This window comes from Tamandua tetradactyla, chromosome 3, assembly GCF_023851605.1.
Source record: "Tamandua tetradactyla isolate mTamTet1 chromosome 3, mTamTet1.pri, whole genome shotgun sequence".
Taxonomy (NCBI): Eukaryota; Metazoa; Chordata; class Mammalia; order Pilosa; family Myrmecophagidae; genus Tamandua; species Tamandua tetradactyla.
Window position 1 is genome coordinate 195,186,516 of NC_135329.1, and position 10,021 is coordinate 195,196,536.

The window sequence follows — 10,021 nt, forward strand, 5'->3', positions numbered from 1 at the left end:
TTCACTACAGTTGTTGTGTGTTATTGTGGCTGCTCAAGAAAATAAAACAAGGCTTAGAGGAGCCAAAGAATTTAGGTAAGGTTGCTCTGCTAAATAAACCCCAGCTTAAACCTAAGCCTTTGGGCTCCAACCATGAACAATAAAAGCACCATCCTGGGCACAGACAGCTGGAAAGGGACTCTCTGAATAGAAGGGGGTTGACACACATGCTATACAAATATTGTTATTGAACAATTTACACATATTTGAAATGGGGAGATAGCTTACAATTTGCACATTTTATAAGTAATATTTCTCTTTTTATTTCTGAAATCATCTTATTAAATACATGGAGTGTCTCACAATGTGTCTTAACTTGGAAGAAATAAAGTCATTGCAACACAAGGCAGGAAAAGATCATTTTATTTAACACTTAAATGGCACTTGCTATGTACCAAGAACTGTTCTAAGCACTTTACATAAAGTAACTCAATTAATCCTCATGGCAACGCTGTGAGGAGGCACCATCATGATTCCCACTTAAGGAGGAGGACATGGGGACTCAGAGAGGGGAGCAGCTTGCCTAAGGTCACACAGCACGGAAGAGGCAGAGCTGGGGATCAGGGACCCAGACAGGGATCCCAGAAACCACGTCATTGCGCTCAGGACACTGGCGCGTGTCTGTTGTCTGGGCCCTGAGAACGGAAGGATTTGGGAGATCAGAGACAGAGGGTAGGGGTTCCACGGGCAGACAAGCACTGTGGAGGCAGGGGGCACCGCACAAACAAGCACAAGGCGAGGAATTGGGACTGGCTCAGGCCCTGGGCACGCGGAGCCCAGACTGCGAGGCCTGAACAGCCAGAGCTCCTCGGGGGCCTCCCGGGGGTGGGATAAAGAAAAAGGTGCAGCAGAGGGGCCGGACGGGATGGGAGGAAGGTCCCAGGTCCATCCCAGGGAAGAGCTGAGGCTACCCTGCCCCAGGCCCCCTCCACAGCCAGGCAGTTTGGGAGGGGCAGCGTGTGCTCAGGAAGCGTCCGGATTGCATTACAGGGAAGATTAAAGAAGCTAAATCAGGCCTGGGGCTGGGGGAGGTGTCTGAGAAGGGAGCCGTGGAGGGCCAGCAGCTGGAAGGCTGGGAGAGGCCGCCTGGGAGCTGGGGGTGGGGGCAGGGAACCCACACCAGGCAGGAAGCCCTCCTGACCCCAGTGAGGCTGGAATGTGGGGTCACTAAGCAAGGGCAGCCTCATTTAGAAGGAGCCAGGGAGGGGGTGGGGGGAACTGGTGGAGGCAGAGCCCCAGAGACAGAGAGGGTGAGCTGTGGGGGGCAGAGACCCAGAGAGGAGGACAAATCGGTGGAGAGAGGGCAGAGGCTGAAAGGGGGAAGGAGTTGGGAGCAGAGACTCAGCCTGAGCTGAGGGTATCTGGAGCTCCAAACCTTATCCTTGCTGGGAAATGGGGGATTCTGGGCTCTGTACTTCACCGAAGAGCAGCTGGAAATGGCATAGGGCCTGGAAGCAGCCTTCCACAGTCCCAGAGTGTGCATGCACACGCAAGCACACACACACACCGCACACATGCACACGCAAGCGCACACACGTACACCGCACACACAGCCTGCCCCCTCCTCTCTTTCCAACCCTTCCCCCAACCTGAGTGGCAGCGCCTGCTGGGGCCCCTCCCAGCTCCAAGGGCAGGTGGCCAGTGGTCTATTCCAGTCTCCAGGGTGCTTGGGGAGCCTGGGGGAGGGCAGAGGACGAGCCTGGCTCATCTCTTTGAGATGCATGGGGAGGGGACCGCAGGAGGGCTCTTTCGGATGATTGGCTGGGGAGGAAAAACTCCTACAGTGCTGTTTTCAGCAAATTGTAGCTCTTGAGGCCTTGCATTGGTCAGGGGACAACATCTTGGGTGTCCCTTAATGACTTTTGGGCTCGGGGGCTGGAGCGGTGGGAGCCCCCAAGAGTTCCTTTTGAACCCTGAGGTTGAAAGATCAAGTCCAGCCCCAGCCCGGGCCCTCCAGCCTGTCCAGGACAGGGATGTGACTGTTCCCTGGCTGGCTCCCAGGCCAGTTGGGGGCAGTCTGGAGCCGGGGTGGACTTGGGGGAGCCTCTCCAGCAGGCCTGCAGGTAGCATAAGGCAGGGTAGTCCCCAATGGCCTCTTCATTCTCCTGATGGGAAATCTCCAGTGACCCCCCAGCTCCTGAAGGAGGAAGACCAGAATTCTCTGCCCATGGGACCTGACTCCCTGACAACCTTTCCCCCTCCAAGCCCAGAGTGGACAAGGGATGACTGGACAAGGGACTTTTCAGTGGAAAGCTCCAGATAGGGCCAAGTAAATGGGCCTTAGGGACCATACCAAGAAATGAGCAGGGCTTCCTAGGGGCCACCAACTAGGGTTCTAATCAGGGCTCTGCTTTTTCTTGCTGTGCAACCTTAGGGTACTTACTCAACCTCTCTTAGTCTAGTATCCACAACTATAAAATGGAGATAATAATGTTTATTTCACAGTATTGTTAGGATTGGAGATAGAGTGATTTTATATGGCAGGTGTCCAGTATGCCTGGCATACAGTAGGTGTTTAATAAGTAGTATCTATATTATTATTAGAGGCACCATGGCTGGTGGGAAGAGTGAGAGCTTTGGAGTTAGTCTGTCCTGTTGCTGAATCTTGCCCCACAACTGCTGACCTCTAGTGCGTCCCTGAACCTCCCTCAATAAGTTTCTTTATGGGTCAGATGGAGATAAAATATTAGTAATGGATAGCATTTACTGAATATTCTTTGTGTGCCAGGCACTGTGCTAAGTACTTCACAGATAGTTTCTCATTTAATCTTCCCAACAACGCTTTCCTGTTCTTATCCTCATTTTATAGATGTAGAGACTGAGACTCAGGGAGATTAAGCAACTTACCCAAGAATGGTAGATTCAGGATTTGGACGCAGGCAATGCTCCAGCAACAGCTCCCAAAGTTCCTTCCCTTGCCTATACCTCTGTGGAGTCAAATGGAGTGTAGGTCATTGGATGGCTATCTGGATAGGTGTGAGAGGGTAGAAGGATGAAGGACCTGCGGCTCTAAAACACCAATTTCGGGCCCAAGAATGGGAGATCTCTGCAACCCGAGACTCACTTTGATTGTGTATTTAGACGGTTCAGTGAATGAAGCATCCCACCCAGCGGCAAGAGCAGATCAGGAGGCTGTGGTGCCCTGTGGTCAGAAGAATAGAGACGGCCCTGGGGTCTCAGTGGACCCCTATTTCAATGTGACTCAGCTGGCTGAAGGACAGAGGATGAGCCTATACAGCTATAAATAGCAACGGTGCATAGTGGCCCTGTGAGGTCATTGCTAGCCTGCTCAGGCCCTGTTTAAAGTGCTCCACAACCTCAGAGGGACGTAGGAAACCTGGAGAGGGCCCAGGACAGCCAAGATACAACCAAACTGGAGGAACTGAAACCAAAAAAGCCTATGAGGAAAGAAGGAAGGAATGGGGATGAATCAGGGAGAAGAGAGGACTGGGTGGCAACACTACGATCCTAGCAGAGAATTCCAGGGAAAGGAGGAAGCCACTTTTCTCCATCTAGGTTAAGGTCTAGGAGAGGAAGATGGGCTTACATTTCAGCAGGAGGGATCAGAGTTAGGCCATGAGAGGCTGAGACCGGTGTGAACGAGCCTGGGAAATCGCCTTCCTTGGAGGGGCTGCCAAGTGCCCCATCCTAGCCTGTCCAAGGCCCTACCTCACCCTGACACTCCACCTGCCCCCAGGTTCTCAAACACCCCTTCCCTGCTTCTGCTCTCAAAACCAGTACCCTCTCCACCCCGGGGCTGGATGGAGTGTACATGTGTGGTAGGGGGAGGCTGTCCCTGTCTCTTCTGGAAATGGCTCAGGACTGGGTGGATTTGGAGAGCAGGGACAGGGGAGGGTAAGTTCAGAGGTATCCCCTGCGGATTGCTGGGAATTGTGGGTAGAGGGCCAGAGCAGGGAGGGGAGGGAAGCAGTGGGGACAACTGAGACTCTGTGACTGGCCAGGCCTGGGTGCGGGAGCAATAGCCTGTGGGGAGGGGGTCTGCCTTTGTTTAGCTGGAAAGGAAGTCACTGCTCAGACAGTGAGGCAGAATCTGAGGTCATAACTTGAGGGGGAAGAGGAGCGGGAAGGGGCCGGCAGTGGGAAGGGTGCAGGGGTAGGGAGGAAGTTGATTTCAACGCCCCATCAACAAGTGGGGGACTGGATCTCCTCTGGGGGGCACACCAACCTCTGAGTCCTGTTGTGGGGGATGGTGGGAATCTGGGGTGAGCACAGAGGCTGCCACAGGGCTTGCCCAGGGAGAAACTGAACTTTGATTCAAGAGAGAATGACCCTCACTTCTCTCCTCAGGGTTGGACTAAGGGGGGATATCTGAGGGTGTTTCATTTTTCTTCTTTTTTTTTTTAAATTAGGGCGGTTGTAGATTTACAGAAAAATTATGGAGAAAATACAAAGTTCCCATACCACCACCCCAAAGAGTATTCCCTATTATTAACACTTCACATTAATATGGTATCCTTTTTAAAACTGATGGAACAATATTATTATAATTGTACCATTAACTATAGTTCATAGTTTACATCAGGGTCCACTCTGTGTTGTACGGTTCTATCGATCTTTTATTTAATTTTTATTCTGATAACATACATACAATCTGAAATTTCCCATTTTATCTACTGTTTGATATGCAGTTTACCGTGTCAAGTACATCCTCCGTTGTGCCGCCACCACCGCCCCAGACAGAAACGAAGCAGCAACTTCCATGGCCTACCCCCCGTCGGCCCCCGGTGAGCCTGCATTCCTCTTCTCAACTCAGTGAATTCACATATTCTAATTCTTTCATAAATGAGCTTGTACTATATTTGTCCTTTTGTGTCTGGCCTATTTCGCTCAGTGTGATGCCTTCTGGGTTCATCCATGTGGTCACATACATCACAACTTCATTCCTTTTTAGAGTCCAGTAACATTCCACTGTATGCATATAAGGGTATTTCATTTTAAGCCAGGAGACGCCGAGACCCAGAGAGGGGAAGTGAGCAGCCCAGTGACACACAGCTCCTCCCAGAGCTGGCCTAGCAGGTGGACCTCCCGACCCCCAGCACATGCTACTCCCCTGGGACCTTCCCTTAGTGCTACCAAAGCCCCCTCCCCCACCTATGTCCCCACTCCCCCCCCCCCCCATTTCTTACAGGATAGACCTGAAGCTAGGAGCCCACAGAGCAATTTTGTCTCCATCATTCACTAGCTCCTCCCCCTTGGTGCTCAGTGCTCAGCTGCCTCCTCCTAGCCTCCCAGGGGGGAGAAGGGGGGCAGAAGTCCTATTTGGTTGGAGAAGTTGGGGGCTGGAGTGGAGGTGAGATTAGCCTCAGACTTCTCCTACTTTGGCAGAAAACCCATAGCACACCAAGTCTGTAAAAGGAGTGTGGGGCAGGAGGGGGCCGGAGCTGGGCCGTGGGGCCGTCCCGTCCCCGAGATGGAGCTGGGCCAGAGGTGTGGGGTGGTAGGAGGAGGCAGAGGAGGGTGTATGAGGACTGGGATGGGAGTGACTGCGAAGGAAGAGGGTCCAAGAAGGGGCCTGGGGGGCAGGGAGAGGCAGAATCTGGTCCTAAAGCCTGAACCAATCTGGCATGGAGGGCAGCAGATGCAGAGGGGCGGGTTGCTGGCTGAGGCTGGGGCAGGGGAGGGAGGGGTTGGCGCAGTAGGAGAGAGATGAGTTTCAGGGAGAATCCTGACGCCTGCGGTTGGGGCTGGGCCCCCCAACTCTCTAACCTCCCCCACCCCACCCCTCCCGGCTGTATCAGGGAGAAACAATTGCCTCTGGACATTCCTTCCCTTTTACAGTCACTCCCGGCTCCTCCGAGCCCTGTGGAGGTTAAGCAGCTGCTACAGCCAAGGCAAAGGTGGATGTTGGAATGGGTGCAAGTAGGGGAAGGGGGCAGGGAGAGGGAGGAGCAATTTGGGAGGGGGCCGTTGGGGGGAGGCTCTGGAAGCGCTTCAGTGGGGAGGCACCAGACACCGGGGGAGGGACGGGACTCTGGGATGCTACCATTTCCACCCTCGGAGCCCAGAGACTCAGGGCATCAGAAGAGATGAGCCGGCTCGAACCCCTCTTTCCCATGTGGGTTACCACAAGGCCAGAGAGGAAACTGGAATTGCCCAGATCACACAGATGGTTGGCTGGAGACCCGGTCAGGAGAAGCAACCGGATCCTAATTAGCATTGATTGACACCATCCCCACCTCCACCCCCACCCCCCTATGCTTGCGCTTCCTACCTCCCACCCCCACCCCCCTATGCTTGCGCTTCCTACCTCCCACCCCCACCCCAAGAACCAAAGCTCATGTCCAGAGCCCAGGCTCCCAGAGTTCACATCTGCCATACTTGCGGCAAGGTGTGAACTCTCAGGCAACGGCTGCCTCCTGCCCCAGCCCAGGCAGCCCCAGCCCAGCCCGGGCAAAGTTCTCCACTGGCAAACAGAACGAGGAAGAGATGGACCTTGGAGAAAGGGGCTAAGGGGAACACTGGGGGTGGGTGTCAGCCAGTGGAGGGAGGGGCACAGCTCCAGGAGGCTTCAGCATTGTCCCCCCCACCTCATATCTGGGGTAGACCTGGACTAAGTGAGGCTCTCCCATATATATTTGTTGTATATTATAGCAAATCAGTACAGTGAAATACAAATGAAGATACCGAGAAGAATGACTCAGTTGACATGGTATTAAAATGGAACAGTCTCCAAGATATATGTGCAAGGTTGAAAAGCTGCTCCCCATTCTCATCTTTTTGGCATCTCGACTTTTTCCTCCACCCAAATGTCCTATGCTGTCCAGACCAGCATCCCACCCTAGCCATCTGCCCCCTGCCATCCATGGAATTTTGGGGGATCCACCAGGTAGCCAGGGTCCTTGTCTTCCAGAGCTCTCCGTGAGGTTTGGGGGGCTGCCCAAGCATCAGGTCTTGTTCACAAGACCTTCAGAAATGCAAAGGACTGGAGGCAGGAGAGAGCTTGGCAGCGTCACCACAGAGAAGAGGACAGAATGGCTGAAGCCAGGTGAGGCGAGCGAGCTGAGATTGGCGGTGGCCAGGACCAGTCCTGGGGAGGGGGGCCTTGGAGGCCACAGTGAATTAGGGTTTTCCTGGCTCAATAGTTCAGAGAAGGGGGAGACCTTGGGAATGCAGAAACAAGTGAAGTCTCCAAAAGACATGGACACTGTTACCTAATATTTGAAGGGTAGGCCTTTCAAAGGGGGGTTCCCTGTGCTTTGTTTGGCCCCCAGGTTAGAGAAAGTGGCTCAGTAGAGATGCATCACCCAGAGCTTCAAAGATAAAGAAACATTTTCTAATAGCAGAGCCGTTCACTGTTCTACAATGGAGGCATGTGTGGTAATCAGTAGCTGCTCTGAGTTGGAACGACTGTCTTGAGACAGTGAGTTCCCAGGCACTGGAGAAATTCAAGCTGGAAAAGTGCTTGGTGGAGTTGCAGTAGAGGAGATGGGAGCCCTGGTTGGGAGGTGGCAGGGGCATGGGTCTGGCCCCCCTCTATAACCTGTGAATAAGGCAAATGTCTGGGAAGATTTCAAACAGAGAGAGGAACTGACTCCCTTAACTCATTCCACAAAATTTACTGTGAACAGTCACAGGCCACATATACACATTTATAAATTGTCCCTTTTTTCCCTGACAAACACTGAAAGAAATGGTCCATCTTGGTAGACCTTCTCATTTCTGATACCAATTGGCTAAAGTATGAGGTATGACTGTAAAAACTGTGACTGTTCTGTTTAAAAAAAAATTTTTTTTTCAAACTAACCAAAATGTAATCATTTAAAAGTGTATCCCAAGGATGTTGACAGCAGCAGAGTTAATAAGAGCACAAGATTGTAAACAACAAAGACATCCATTAATAAGAGATGGGCCAAATATATTATGGCAAATCCATTCAGTGAAATACAAATGAAGATACTGAGAAAGAAGAATGACTCAGCTGGCATTGTACTAAAATGGAACAGTCTTCAAGATATATGATTGAAAAAAATTTTGATTCAGACCAGTATAAAAAGTGTAAGGAAAAAAAAAGAGATACCCCCCCCAAAAAAAAAACCCACACATGAAGCTAAAAATGACAACGGCATAAAATCTGGTGTCTGAAGAGGGTTTGGGATGGCTGGGGTCAGAATAGGAGGGAGATTTACTTTCCATTTTTTGTACCTTTTTGTATCTCTAGAATTTGTACCATGTACATTACCCAGCCAGACAAATTACTTCTGTTGAGTGGGTGCCCAATCCTAAGTAGCCCTCTTGGAAGGCCGAGCTCCTCTTCCAAAGGTGCAGCCCAGAATCTGTTTTGGGGTGCTCCTCTCTCACCTGCCTTCCAAGCTTGGGGGAGGTGGTGGGGGGGGCTGAATGGCGGTGTGTTTCTCTGCCCTCCTTGGCAGCCAATCTTCAGGGGTGGAACTGACTTTTGGAAACAGCCCCAAGTGGTTTGGAGCCAAGTCTGGTAAAGGTTGATTTTGACTAGAGAATAGATGGCGTCATTTATTTACTGGTTTTCTCCCTCATTTCACTATTTCCTTATGTGGGCTGGGGACTGTTCACAAAGAGAGGCCAAAAAAATGTCCCATCCTCAGGAAAATAGGTGGATAATCTTCCAGATTGGCCAGGATTCTTTTGGTTGTAAGTGACAGAAATAATACAAAGTACCTTAAGTAAAAAAAAAAGGGGGGGAGGGAGTTGTTTATTGGCCCCAAAGCCAGGAAGGTCACTGTGGAAGCACACAGAATCCAGGAAAGAGTTGCAAGAACACAGCTCCTGAAACTGAGGACTTCATGCCCTGGAATCCTCCTCCTCTCCAGGTGTCTGCTGCTTCTCGTGTGTTGACCTCTCCTTCCTCCTACCACAGAAAGGCTTCCCCAAGGGGCAGGAAACATGGCGGCCCCAGTTTAGTAAGGTCAGTTTCAGCTCCGAATTCCAAGGAAGGTCTCTGATTGGCCCTGCCAGGTCCAGACTCATCCCTTGAGCCAATCACTGCAGTCAGGGGGATGAGGGACTAAAACTGGCCTGGATCTGAGTCACGTGGCCACTTCCGTGGGTGGGGGCACAGCATTTGTTACCAAAATAAGGGGTGGGAGAGAAAGCTTTCAGGCTGCTTTGAACGACAATGATAGGGCTGCCGGGGATCCACACTGCCTCCCAAATCCTCCAGGAGCATAAGATCTAGTTTGGGAGATGAGACACAAAAATAGCCAGAACACAACAGCTTGCGTTGAGCTGGAAGTCTGGATAAGAATATCTGGAACTCCTCACCCACCTCATAAGCTGGTCTTACGGATAAAAATTAGACATGTAATGCGAAAGGGCTTTGAAAAGATGGCAGTCACAATGCTTCTAGTTCACCCAGCCTATTTACACTCACCCAGGCACAGGCTCTGGGGTCAGACTGTCCCAGCTTCCTCAGCTATAATGTGAGCATGATACCAGCTCCTACACATAGGATTGTTGGAGAACTGGGCATCATGGGTGTGAAGTCTTTAGATCAGTGGCACACAGTGGGTGCTTCATACATTAAGGTATTATTACTATATTATTTGCATTATTATCACCCAAACGTCTTCCAATCCCTATAAGGGGTAGGCAGAGCAAGGCTGACCCATTCCCATTTTATAGATGAGGACACTGAGGCTCAGAAAGTGAAGGACTTGCCTGCCAGTAATTACTCCTGCTGGTGAGAGCAGAGCTGGGGTAGGACCAGCAATGGGCTCCTAATCCAGTGCTCTATTTCCCGGGTCTTCATTACAAAGTGTCAGACCCGTAGGGTGCCAGGTGGAGGTGCAGAGACATGTCCAAGGTTCATGAAATGTGGACGTCCCTGGGGGTCAGCGAATGCCTTATACTCAGGAGGGGGATTGCGAAGAGATGGGCGGGCACCCCATGGGGCTCTAGCCCAGCTGGGGAGCATTAAGAGGGTGGGAGGTGATAGGGCCTTGTCACCCCCAGCCCTCGCTCCACTATTCTGAGGCTTGGCCTCCTC